This window comes from Phascolarctos cinereus, unplaced genomic scaffold (assembly GCF_003287225.1).
Source record: "Phascolarctos cinereus isolate Bilbo 61053 unplaced genomic scaffold, phaCin_HiC Scaffold_9;HRSCAF=440, whole genome shotgun sequence".
Taxonomy (NCBI): Eukaryota; Metazoa; Chordata; class Mammalia; order Diprotodontia; family Phascolarctidae; genus Phascolarctos; species Phascolarctos cinereus.
Window position 1 is genome coordinate 226,577,681 of NW_027556402.1, and position 12,997 is coordinate 226,590,677.

The following is a 12,997-nucleotide window of genomic DNA, read 5'->3' on the forward strand; positions in this document are numbered from 1 at the left end:
GTACGTGCTGAGATTGTGTATTCCACAGATACACATGGAATGACATGTCATATCAATGGGACATCTGTTTCTACCGCAGCTGTTAGTGTTCCAACCATAAAGTACCCAAAATAACTATACCTGTGGCTGGAACCAATTATCCCTTTATTCTTCCAACACGACAGGCCAATATGGAGGCAGCTTTCTTTGCTTAGACATGGAAGCTGTTTAAACACTGGCCTTGTGAAATCACAAGGTACCAAAAGTGCTATGCCAAACATGTAAAATATATATAAAAATTCCATATCTCCATATTGGCCACCTCAGATGAAAACCGATAACAGATAAATGTTAACTGGCTCTCTTCCCCTAATGTTAATCATTAAAAAACACATAGGAAATATAGAAATCCAAATAGAAGTAACAAAAACATGTCATAAATCATAAACAAAGACTATTTGTGGAACAGCATGGATGACAAATGGTCTACTGTGTAAATTTTAGAATGAGAAAGACAAAAATTAGAAAGCTGGTTAATTCTCCCCTCCTTCTCATGCTTCAGCTTCATTGACTTGGGGTCCAATGTCCACAGTGTCAAGCTGTCTCTCAGTAATTGCATTTTTAGTGTGGTGTCTTTGTATGATTCTTCACTTGATCTATCAAGTTCAGGAATGGCTTCCTCAAAAGCTATCTTTGCAAGGTAGCATGCTTTCTCTGGAGAGTTCAGGATCTCATAATAGGATATGGAGAAGTTCAAGGCCAGATCCAATCTTATAGGATGTATTGGTTGCATCTCCTTTTTGCTGATTTCAAATGCTTCTTGACATGCATGTTGTGATTGATCCACTATTCCTTTCTTGTCATCACCAGCAGCAACCTTAGCCAAGTAACGGTGTAGTCACCTTTCATTTTCAAATAAAAAAATTTGCTTTCTGCTTCTGAAGTATTAGGAATGAAGAATTTTTTTCCAGTAGAGACAGCACATCATTAGTTCATTCTCAATTTTTTCTCTGTATTCTTGGGCCATCTGCACTTCCATTTGTGCTTAATACTTGAAATGACCCTCCAATATGACCTTTGGATCCCTATGACATGTTGTAAGTAAGACAGAAGATTCCTCTCTTCACTGGATAATTCTGCTCCTTGCTCAATTAGAGACTTCATGCAGGCTGCCATATCATCATATCTCGCAATCTGCTTAGTCAATTTGGCCTTCTGCACCAGCTCATTTTTGTCCATGACTGAATGTTCTGTGCCCGGAGTGAGTGGTGGCAGCAGACAGATGGACAGGGGTTTCAGTGGTCTCTGGGTGGTGACAGTGGCCATCCCTTTCTCTTTAGATACTATAATACCATGATTCTCAAATAAATACGCTAGTATTCTTACAGAGAGATAGGAATAGAAAAAGCCTGGTATGTTTATTTAGGAATTTCAGAAATCCTGATCATCCAGTGGATTCTCCAAGAGCTATAGGACTCTCACATATAAGAAGGATTGATCCACCATCATACAGCCAAGAAAGAATTGGAAAAGCTTACTATAGGATATGAAGGTGAGCTTCCATTAAGAGGACCCAAAATTACCTCTTTCTCTTTCCACTTCGGCAAAGCTGTGTTGGGTCTGTTGAATTCTATTTTGTTGTTTATTTCAGTTGCATCAATAAAACCTGCACCTGTTCATCCTGGCAATGAACACAGCTGTGTGGTCCATATACCCAATTCCCACCTGGGTTGCTTAGATGCCTTTCTGTGATCTATTGTCTTGTCAATGTGGAGAGTAGGTAGGGGAGGGGATGAGTAGACTGGTTAATTCAGGCTCTATATGTTGGATCTAGACAAAGAGGGGAGACAATGAGATGTGGTCCATTTGTAGCTCATGACTCTGGGAAATTCCTCCAACACACACACACACACACACACACACACACACACACACACACACACACACATTGAAAATCCAGTCAGAGAAGTAAGTGGTGGGTGGTGCATATTATGAACTGGTATTAATAATTGACGTGCACTGCAGGAGAAAAGGCAAAAGAAAGATACACTGAGGGACTGGTATTACATCACAGTAACCATGACAGCAAAACCTGGGTGGTTTATAATGATGTCAAATCACTGAAGGATGTGCAGACCTTCACACACACACACTTGTTTTTTTCTTTCATAGAATGTTCCTTGCTGATGAAGCAAATAAAATTTTCATAAGACTTTCTGAGCATCAGTGCCCCCAATACTTGTGTTGACTCTTAAATAATGTTTAGAATCCTCAAGTCCCACTGTGCATGTGTGTGCATGCGTGTGTGTGTGTGTGTGTGTGTGTGTGTGTGTGGGGCTAGAGTTTTGGTTACTAGGGATTATAGTCAGACTGTTTTATTTTTCTTTTCTTCCCACCTTGATTGGCAGAGGACAGTGTAGAGGTAAGAAAAGAGTTCCTCAGGATGGAATCCTGTCTCCTCATCAGCTTTTGCACTATGACACATTAGCTGTTGTGATGGGTTGAGAAAGCGACATCAGGGAAAGTACTCTGGACTAAGAGGATGGCAAGGTCCTGTGATGATGCAGTAACAGTCATGATAATCATCGGTCTCCTCTTCTCACTACTTACTACTTACTCCCTGTGGAGGCACAGACAAGTCACTTCCTCTCTCTGGGTCTCAGTTTCCTCATCTATAAAATAATAAGGTTGGAATTAATGACTTCCATGCTTCCTTTTACCTTTATATTATGTGATCCTCTGATATGGAGATCATTTGTTACAAGGCAGTACACATCTCTGTCACAAGACATAGGCAGTTCATACAGTATTATTCCCATTAAGCAGAAAGAAGTTGTGGGGAGGGAAAGGAGGAAAGAAGCAGGAAAGGGAGCAAGGAAGGAAGGGAGGAAGGAAAAGGAAAGAAGAAAGGAAAATAAGAAAGAAGGAAAAGAGGAAGGAAGTAATGGAAGGAGTGAAGAAGGAAGGAAAGAAAGAAGGAAGGAAATTATCATTTATTAAGCCCCTCCAATGTGTCAGACATTGTAGTAAGCAATTTACAAGGATTATCTCATTTGATCCTCACTAATAGGTCAGTGCTTTTATTATGACCCCCGCCTTTTCTTTATCTTTTTTAACAGTTGAGAAAATTGAGGCAGACAGAGCTTAAGTGACTTGCCCAGGATCACACAGCTAGTAAGTATCTGAGGCCAGATTTGAACTCAGGTTTTCCCTATTCTAGGCCCAGCACTCTCTGCACTATGCTGTCACCTAGCAGCTAGCTGGAGATCTGAGGTTCAGTGACTTCCCCAAGGTCAGTGAATACACGAGTGTTTATGACATGGCTACCACATGCAGGTACTACGGTAGATCCTGGAGATACAAAGACAAAAATGAAAAGGTCTCTGATCTTGAGGAGCTTATATTCTATTAAGGAAGATCTATAGTCAGGTTTAAATTAAAGGGCAGAGCCAAGTATTAACCTGGAGGTCTTTAGCCAAGGGCTCTTGCCCTTGTACCACAGTTACCTTCCATAGAGTAAACAAAAGCTTTATTTCACCACAACATGAGAGGAATGAGAGTTTAGGTACCACCAGAGACTGGCTTCTTTTATCTCCACTTTGGGAAACAGAACCTGAGAATGAGAATCACAGAAGCTCAGAGTTGGGAGAAAATTCAAAGTCCATTTAGTCCAAGCCACACCTGACCAAGGATCTCCTCAGTAGGATACCTGACAATTGGTACCAAGCCTTGGCCTGAAGACCTCTGGTGAGAGGGAGGCCATTGACTTCTGCGATGTCCCATTTCACTCTTGGGTACATCTACTCTTACGCCAACCCTAAGTTTGATTCTCTACATGTTGATTTATTTCTCCTACTTCTGTTGTCTGGATCCAAGCAGGGGAAAAAAAAGTGTCAATATTTTATCATGAGGCTGCTAGGTGGTACAGTAGATGGACTGCTAGCCCCAGAGTCTGGAAGACTTGAGTTGAAATCCAGAATCAGACACTTATAACCTTGTGTGACCCTGGGTGAGTCATTTAACTCTGCCTCAGTTTCCTCAACTGTAAAATGAGCTGAAGAAGGAAATGGCAAGCTACTCCAGTATCTTTGCCCAGAAGACCCCAAGTAGGGTCACAGAGAGTCAGACATGATTAACAAATGACTTATCAACACCAACAAGAAATCAGGGATAATTCTCTACTCCCCAAGGTTGCTATCAGTATCAAAGGAGATAGTATTTTTAAAACTTAACATAGTAACTAGAACATGGTAGGTGCCATATAAGTGCTAGCTATGATGATGAAGATGATGATAATCCATGTTACCATGGCTTGAATCACAGTGATTTTCAAACTTTTTGGCCTCAGGACCCCTTTATGCCCTCAAAAATTATCAAGTACCCCAAAGAGATTTTGAGTTGTATCTACTGATATATGTCATATTATATATCAGAATATCTTAGTGTTATTATTACAATAGTTTTGACCTCTCAGACACCCCGACAGTCTCAGGCATTCTAAAACCACACTGAAAACTGCTGCTGTAATAAAGAGTTTCTGTTCTTCTATTGTTGTTTGATGTTTGGATCACTAAGGAAGGGACTCAACTTCAGTTTTGTTTTCTTTTATTCTGGACAGTAGTAAAAATAATAAAAATCACTTACTTGTCCCTTATACAAATACTTAGCATTTATGTAGTACTTTAAGATTTGCAAAGTGCTTTACATATATTATTTCATTCATCCTCATAATAACCCAGTGAGTATTATGCCCATTTTGCAACTGTGGAAACTCATTTTACAAACAACGTTCGGAGATTAATTATTTGCTCAGGGTCACACAGCCAATAAATATCAGAGGCAAGATTCAAACTCAGGTCTTTCTGACTCTAAGACCACCATCCTGTCCACTGCATTACCTAGGAAACAGTGATAACAATTGTGGTAAGGCATGGATGAAAGTTCTGAGAATTTTGAGGGATTATATGTACTGAAAAATACCAAGAAAGTAGAAAAAAAACCCCAATAACAAATAAAACTGGCTGGGGGTTCATTGATAAAGTTGGCATTTCTTTCTTAGAGCATCCCCTCTCCACTCTACTTTGGAACACTGCCATACACCCCAGAGTGCATCATATTTGTTCTAGTGTTTGGCTGTGTCTTAGCTCAACAGAGTTTGAAATAGAAATTCAGTTCTATTCACCACATGATTATTAAGCACCTACTTGGTATAAGTCAGTGGTATTGAACTTGGGCCACAGAGTTCACAAGTGAGTCTGAACCATATTAAAATGCAATTGAAAAATATTTATCAAATTAAATAAGATTATAACACAACAGATAATATTAATTTGTGGGTTTTTTTTAAATTCAATATACAGCCCACAAGGATTCATTTCTATTTGAGTTTGACACCACTAGAGGAGATGTCAAGGAGAAATTGAAAGATCTGGAGATCAAATCCATAGTCTAAGGCCCAGGAAGCCACACTTGCCAAGGTCTGCTCTGCTTCAGACACACAAAACAGCCATGAACCCTCTGTCTCTCTATTCTCTGACTTGTCCTTTCCTTAAAGGGGCTCACTATTTCCAATCTCTTCTGTGCAATCCAGTGAGCCCCTTTAAATACCTTTTGGAATTGCTCAACAGACCAAGATGGAGAGTTTTGGTGGCCTCTTGTCCTAGGAAGAGAAATCAGGGTGTTTCTTATGACCCTTGGAAATGCCACCCATTGGTTATCTCAATTGCCATCTATTGATTTTTCATTTAACTATACAGCTTATCTTCCTCCACCCTCCATGAGGCACCAGATAAAATCATATAATGTGTTATTATACTGGTTTATCAAGATATACTAATGCTATTATGCTTATATCAAGGCACTTTTTTAAGGATGTGGGTCATTAAACTACAGCACTGAAAGGTCTTGAATGAAGGATCACTGCTAGAAAACAGCTTTGTTTTAAATACTCTTAAGTATCCATTTTGACATGTTTTGTTCTTGTTATATAATATCAATAAGTAGAATTACCCAATCATTGCACCAGAAGCCAGGTCCTTGTAAACTGAAAGAGGTATTTATAGATGAAAAAAATCAAAGCAAGACTGAGAAGACATATTAATCATAAAGGGCTATAAGCATTGTACACCATTTTTTCAATTTTTGAAAATCTGGGATTGAACTAAAAAAAAAGATGATGATTTCAGATCCTTGAAGAAAGAATTTTTATTTTTGACTCTAAGTTCCCAAAGCCTGTATTTTGTACACCTTAGGTACTCAATAAATATTAATTTGAATTCAATTGAATATCCCCACAGTGAATTCTACCACCCTAGAATGTTAGAGATGGATGTGAGCTTGGAGAACAAATAGGCCACCCCTTCCCCTTCTCCCATTTATTTCCATGTTATAGTTAAGAAACTGGACCTTGAAGATCAGAAGTGCTTTATCCAAGGTCACATGGACACTTATTGACAGAGTTAGGTTCACAATCCAGGTCTCTTGTGGAGAACGCTGCTGGCCATCTCTATCTCCAGAAGTATCCTGAGATTCATAACAATCCTTAAAATAATTTAAAAATTTCTCTGTAGTTAAACAAAGGATAAAATGTAGCATGTGTAGGGATGGTAATAAGAGATGCTGTGAAATAAAGGTTAAAGGACCAAACTTACAGTTTAAAAGCAACCTCCATCAAAGCCAAATCTTGCTTCTCATTGTCCTTTGCTTGACCTTCACAGACACCAGATAATAAGCACAAATTACTCAATGGCAAGTGTCCCTGCAATACCCACCACCAAAGTAGCAGAACCGCACTGGGGTTTGGCTCAGGGGTTACTGCCTGCCCATATTCTTCATCACTTTTCTCCTTTCCTATAGGGCAAACAGGAAAGACCACTGGCTTACAAATTCAAGAGCCTTGGATTCCAGGTATGATTCATCCCCCAGGTAAGCTAGGTAATATTAGGAAAGTCATCTCCCCAATTAGGGCCACAATTGGTTGCTCTGACAAATGAAAGTCTTGAAATAGGTTATCTCTAACATCCCTTCTATCCTTACACACTTGGTATGCCCATCCTACTTCAAGGAAGAGTAATTGTACCAAGAGACAGGAGCTTTCTTTATGAATCAAGCAAAGATATCTAATTCTAAGGGTTCTTGGCAAGACACCTGCCTTTTAATTTCAGCATTTCATATGGCAATTAGTTTATTCAAATTACATAGCCTGATTGGGAGTCTTACCACAGTACCTGAATAAATAGTGAATTCAACAGTCTTTCTCTCTATAATTGCCTTGTAATTGCTTGTAAGCATTAGACATTTACATTTCAGGAGCTTGAAAAGTAATTATATAACCGTGTATGGCCTCAAAATTACCCTTGTTTTGGGGCGGCAGAGCCAAGATGGCGGAGTGAAAGCAGTGACTTGCTTAAGCTCTCCCCTAAACCCCTGTATCTACTCATAAAAAAATGGCTCTAAACAAATTCTGAAGCAGCAGAACCCACAAAAAGACAGAGTGAAACAAATTTCAAGCCCAAGACAACCTGGATGATTGATCAGAAAGGAGTATCACGCCGAGTTGGGAGCACAGCGCAGTGCAACCTGGGCGTGCAGGCTGCCGTGAACCTGGAGCAGGCCTCAGAGGACTGAATCGCTGGCAGCTGTGGAGGTTTCCAAACTCCTCAATCCACCAATGCCAAAGACAACTTAGAAGGTCAGTGGGAAAAGTCTGTTTCTGTCAGTGCTGAGAAAGGAAGGCGGGGTCTCAGTTCCATTCCCCAAGAGCATGGCCTGGGGGGGGGGTAGCTGGTTCCCAAGCTTCCAGCCCACAGACTGAGGGGGAATCCAGTGGCTGATCAGAGTGGGATTGCAGGGATATCTTTGCCAGCGCTGAGGCAGGAATCTCTTGCTTTGCCTGTGTTTGGATCTGGGTAACAGTTCTGGGCAGCAGCACTGGGGTGAGGAGGATCGCTGGCTTGGTGGAGCTTGTAGTGGCTGTAGAAAGGAATCCCTCCTCGCAGTTACAGGATAGAAAGGAATACTTGTGGTCACAGGCCAGGAAAGGAGTAAACACCTCGCCCCTTATCATAGCACCTTGGAAGAACTGAAAATTTACAGGTCCCTACAAGTATTGCTCTGTAAACAGCTGTACAAACCCCCAAAGCTTGGGACAGTACATTCTCCACATTGGAAACAGACTCTTACCTTAAGAAAGAATTTAAAACTCAAGTAATTGGCTGGGATCATGAGCAAGCAGCACAAAAAGAGTCAGACTATATTATCTTACTTTGGTGAAAAAGAAGATCAAAATATACAACCAGAAGAAGACAACAAAGTCAAAGCTCCTACATCCAAAGCCTCCAAGAAAAATATGAATCAGTCCCAGGCCTTGGAAGAGCTCAAAAGGGATTTTGAGAAGCAAGTAAGGGAAGTAGAGGAAAAACTGGAAGAGAAATGAGAGTGATGCAAGAAAATCATGAAAAACAAGTCAACAGCTTGCTAAAGGAGACCCAAAAAATACTGAAGAAATAACACCTTAAAAAAGCCTAACCCAAATGGCAAAAGAGGTCCAAAAAGCCAATGAGGAGAAAAATGCCCTAAAAAGAAAAATTGGCCAAATGGAAAAGGAAGTCCAAAAGATTACTGAAGAAAATACTTCCTTAAAAATTAGATAGAGCAATTGGAAGTAGTGCCTTTATGCAAAATCAAGACACTGTAAAACAAATCCAAAAGAATGAAAAATTAGAAAACAATGTGAAATATCTCATTGGAAAAACAACTGACCTGGAAAATAGATCCAGGAGAGAAATTTAAAAATTATTGGACTATCTGAAAGCCATGATCAAAAAAGAGCCTAGACATCATCTTTCAAGAAATTATCAAGGAAAACTGCATGATATATAGAACCAGAGGGCAAAATAGAAATTGAAAAATCCACAGATCTCCTCCTGAAAGAGATCCCAAAGGAAAACTCCTAGGAATATTATAGCCAAATTCCAGAGTTCCCAGGTCAAGGAGAAAATATTACAAGCTGCCAGAAGGAAACAATTCAAGTACTGTGGAAACACAATCAGGATAACACAAGATTTAGCAGCTTCTACATTAAAGGACCGCAGGGCATGGAATATAATATTCCAGAGGGCAAAGGAGATAGGATTACAACCAAGAATCACCTACCCAGCAAAACTGAGTATAATCCTTCAGGGGAAAAAATGGTCATTCAGTGAAATAGAGGACTTTCAAGCATTCCTGATGAAAAGACCAGAGCTGAATAGAAAATTTGACTTTCAAATACAGGACTCAAGTGGAACATGAAGAGGTAAACAGGAAAGAGAAATCATAAGAGACTTATTAAGATTGAACTGTTTACATTCCTGCATGGAAAGATGATATTTATAACTCATGAGACCTTTGTCAGTATTAGGGTAGTTGGAGGAAAAAAATTATATGTACAGATAGATATAGATAGATAGATAGATAGATAGATAGATAGATAGATAGATAGGATGACAGGGTGAGTTGAAGATTAAGGGGTCATATCTGGAGAATAAAATTAAGGGATGAGGAGGATTATACTCAGAGAAGAAGAAAGGGAGAGGTAGAATGGGGTAAATTATCTCACAAAAAAACCCAGAAAAGTCTCTTACAATGGAGGAGAAATTGGGGAAGGTGAGAGGGAACGAGTAAATTTTATTCTCATAGTATTTGGCTTAAGGAGGGAATAACATACATATTCAATTGGGTATGGAAATCTGTCTTACCCTACAGAAAATAGGGAGAAGGGACAAGAGAGCAGGGGGATGATAGAGAGGAGGGCAGATTGAAAAGGGTGTAATCAGAAGTAAATACTTCTGAGGAGGACAGGGTCAAAAGAAAGAATAGAATAAATGGGAGGGCAGAATAGTATTAAGGGAAATAGAGTTAGTTTTTCACAACATGTCTAATATGGAAGTGTTTTGCATAACTGCAGATGTACAACCTATATTGAGTTGCTTGTCTTTTCAATGAGGGTGGATGGGGAAGGAGGAAGAGAGAAAATCTGAAACTTAAAGTTTTAAAAACATACGTTTAAAAAAATGTTTTCAATTGGAACACTAATACATTGTTGGTGGAGTTGTGAAATGATCCAACCATTTTGGAGAACAATTTGGAACTATGCCCAAAGAGCTACAAAAATGTGCATACCTTTTGATACAGCAATAGCACTTCTAGGGCTATATCCCAAAGAGAACATAGAAATGGGAAAAGGACCCACATGTACAAAAATATTCATAGCAGCTCTTTTTGTGGTGGAAAAGAACTGGAAATTGAGAGGATGCCCCTCCATTGGGGAATGGCTGAGCAAGTTGTGGTATATGAATGTAATGGAATACTATTGTGCTATAAGAAATGATGAACAGGCTGACTTCAGAAAAACCTGGAAAGACTTGTATGATCTGATGCTGAGTGAAGAGAGCAGAACCAAGAGGACTTTGTACACAATAACAGCCATGTTATGCAATGACTAAGATCGTTAAATTGAACCCTCCTCAGTATTATGAGGATATAAGACATCTCTAGAGGCCTCGGGATGGAAAATGCTGTCCACATCCAAAGAAAGAACTATGGAAGTCGAATCGTTATCACTTATTTTTACCTTCTGTTGAGTTTTGTTTCATCTTTCTGATGGTTCCTCCTATTGGTTTTAATTGTAACTTACAACTTTGCTAATGTTAAAATATGTTTAATGGGTATGTAAATGTAAAACCTATATCAGATTGTGCACCGTCTTGGGAAGGGTGGGTGGGGGAGGAAGGGGGAGAAAAATTTTCAAGTCAAAAGCATATGGAAGTGATTGTTGATAAATCAAAATAAATTGATAAAAAAAAAGAAAAAAAAGTTTTCACATGCTACTGGGAAATACGAAATACAGGAAATGGGGTAAAGAAGTCTATCCTGCCCTACAGGAAAATAGAAGGGGAAGTGGATAAGAGAAGGGGGGAGAGAAAGAAAAGAGGACAGACTAGGGGAAGGGATATTCAGAACGCATGCCATCTTGGGGTGGGAGGAGATGGGAGACAGGGTGAAAATTTGGAACTCAAAAACTTGTGGAAGTGAATGTTGAAAACTACAAATAAATAAATTTATGTTTAAAAAAAGAAATTACCCTTGTTTTGCTTCTTTCAGTTACCAATAAATCTCAAAGAAATAGTAACATGCTTTCCTTTTTCCTCTATTTTTTGAAGTTTATTGTTCAGGTAGTCATTTTTTTTCCTAACCTCTAAAGTCTGCCTTTGCTTTCTCATTGACTCCTTTTTTGTGATCTTTGAGCTTAGTACTTTCCACAATCACATTGGGTTGACAACCTCTGTGTTGATTTTTCTACTTTGTAAACTCACAGTGAGTTATAGTGGATGCCAAACTACACTTGGATTCAGGAACAACTGAGTCAGAATCCCACCTTTGAAACTAAATGGATGACAATGGGAAAGTGACTCCAATCCCAGCCATCATTATGAGACTCTAAGTTATGGATGGGTCATAATCTGAGGAGGTAGAAAGACCTTGTAACCCAGTAAAATCACAAGTCCTTGTATAAGTTCTAAACTCCTCATTGGGAAGGAATCAATTGAAAGGGCCTTAAACTACATAGTACAATCTCAAGCTCTGTTGTTTTACTGAGGATAAAGCTGAGGCCCAAAGAAAAGTGACTTGTCCAAGATTGCTGGATGCTTAGTGCCTCTTGGTCCAAGCTCTACCTGAAAGGAATCTCCACTCTAATATACCTGGCAAATGGTCATCCATCCTTTTCTGTTTTTTTTTTTTATATAAATTTATTTATTTTTAATTTTCAATATTTACTTCCACAAGATTTTGAGTTCCAAATTTTCACCCCATATCACCCCTCCCCCACCCCAAGATGGCATGCATTCTGAGAATCCCTTCCCCTAGTCTGTCCTCTCTTCTATCTCTCCCCCCCCGTTCTCTTATCCCCTTCCCCTTCTATTTTCCTGTAGGGCAGGATAGACTTCTGTACCCCATTTCCTGTATTTCTTATTTCCCAGTAGCATGTGAAAACATTTTTTTTAAACATATGTTTTTAAAACTTTAGGTTTCAAATTTTCTCCCTTCCTCCCTCCCCACCCACCCTCATTGAAAAGGCAAGCAACTCAATATAGGTTGTACATGTGCAGTTATGTAAAACACTTCCATAATAGACATGTTAAGAAAAACTAACTCTATTTCCCTTAATTCTATCCTGCCCTCCCATTTATTCTATTCTTTCTCTTGACCCTCCTCAGAAGTATTTGCTTCTGATTACCCCCTTTCCCAATCTGCCCTCCTCTCTATCATCCCCCTGCTCTCTTGTCCCCTTCTCCCCCTATTTTCCTGTAGGGTAAGACAGATTTCCATACCCAATTGAATGTGTATGTTATTCCCTCCTTAAGCCAAATCCTATGAGAATAAGATTCACTCATTCCCTCTCACCTTCCCCTTCCCCTCCACTGTAAGAGACTTTTCTTTCTGTTTTTTGTGAGATAATTTACCCCATTCTACCTCCCTTTCTTCTTCTCTGAGTATAATCCTCTCTCATCCCTTAATTTTATTCTCCAGATATGACCCCTTAATATTCAACTCACCCTGTGCCTCTATCTCTATCTTCTATCTATCTATCTATCTATCTATCTATCTATCTATCTATCTATCTACTATCTATATATCTATCTATCTATACATACATACATATAATTTTTCCTCAACTACCCTAATACTAACAAAGATCTCATGAGTTACAAATATCATCTTTCCATGAAGGAACATAAACAGTTCAACCTTAATAAGTTTCTTATGATTTCTCTTTCCTGTTTACCTCTTCATGTTCCACTTGAGGCCTGTATTTGAAAGTCAAATTTTCATCAAGAATGCTTGAAAGTCCTCTATTTTACTGAATGACCATTTTTTCCCCTGAAGGATTATACTCAGTTTTGCTGGGTAGGTGATTCTTGGTTGTAATCCTATCTCCTTTGCCCTCCAGAATATTATATTCCATGCCCTGTGGTCC

The 12,997-nt window shown here is 39.2% G+C and overlaps 1 pseudogene; it reads right to left on the reverse strand.

The window, feature by feature from the left end:
- Window positions 1-512: 512 nt before the first annotated feature.
- LOC110202016 (14-3-3 protein zeta/delta pseudogene) lies at window positions 513-1,218 on the reverse strand (annotated as a pseudogene).
- Between the last annotated feature and the right edge of the window lie 11,779 nt (window positions 1,219-12,997).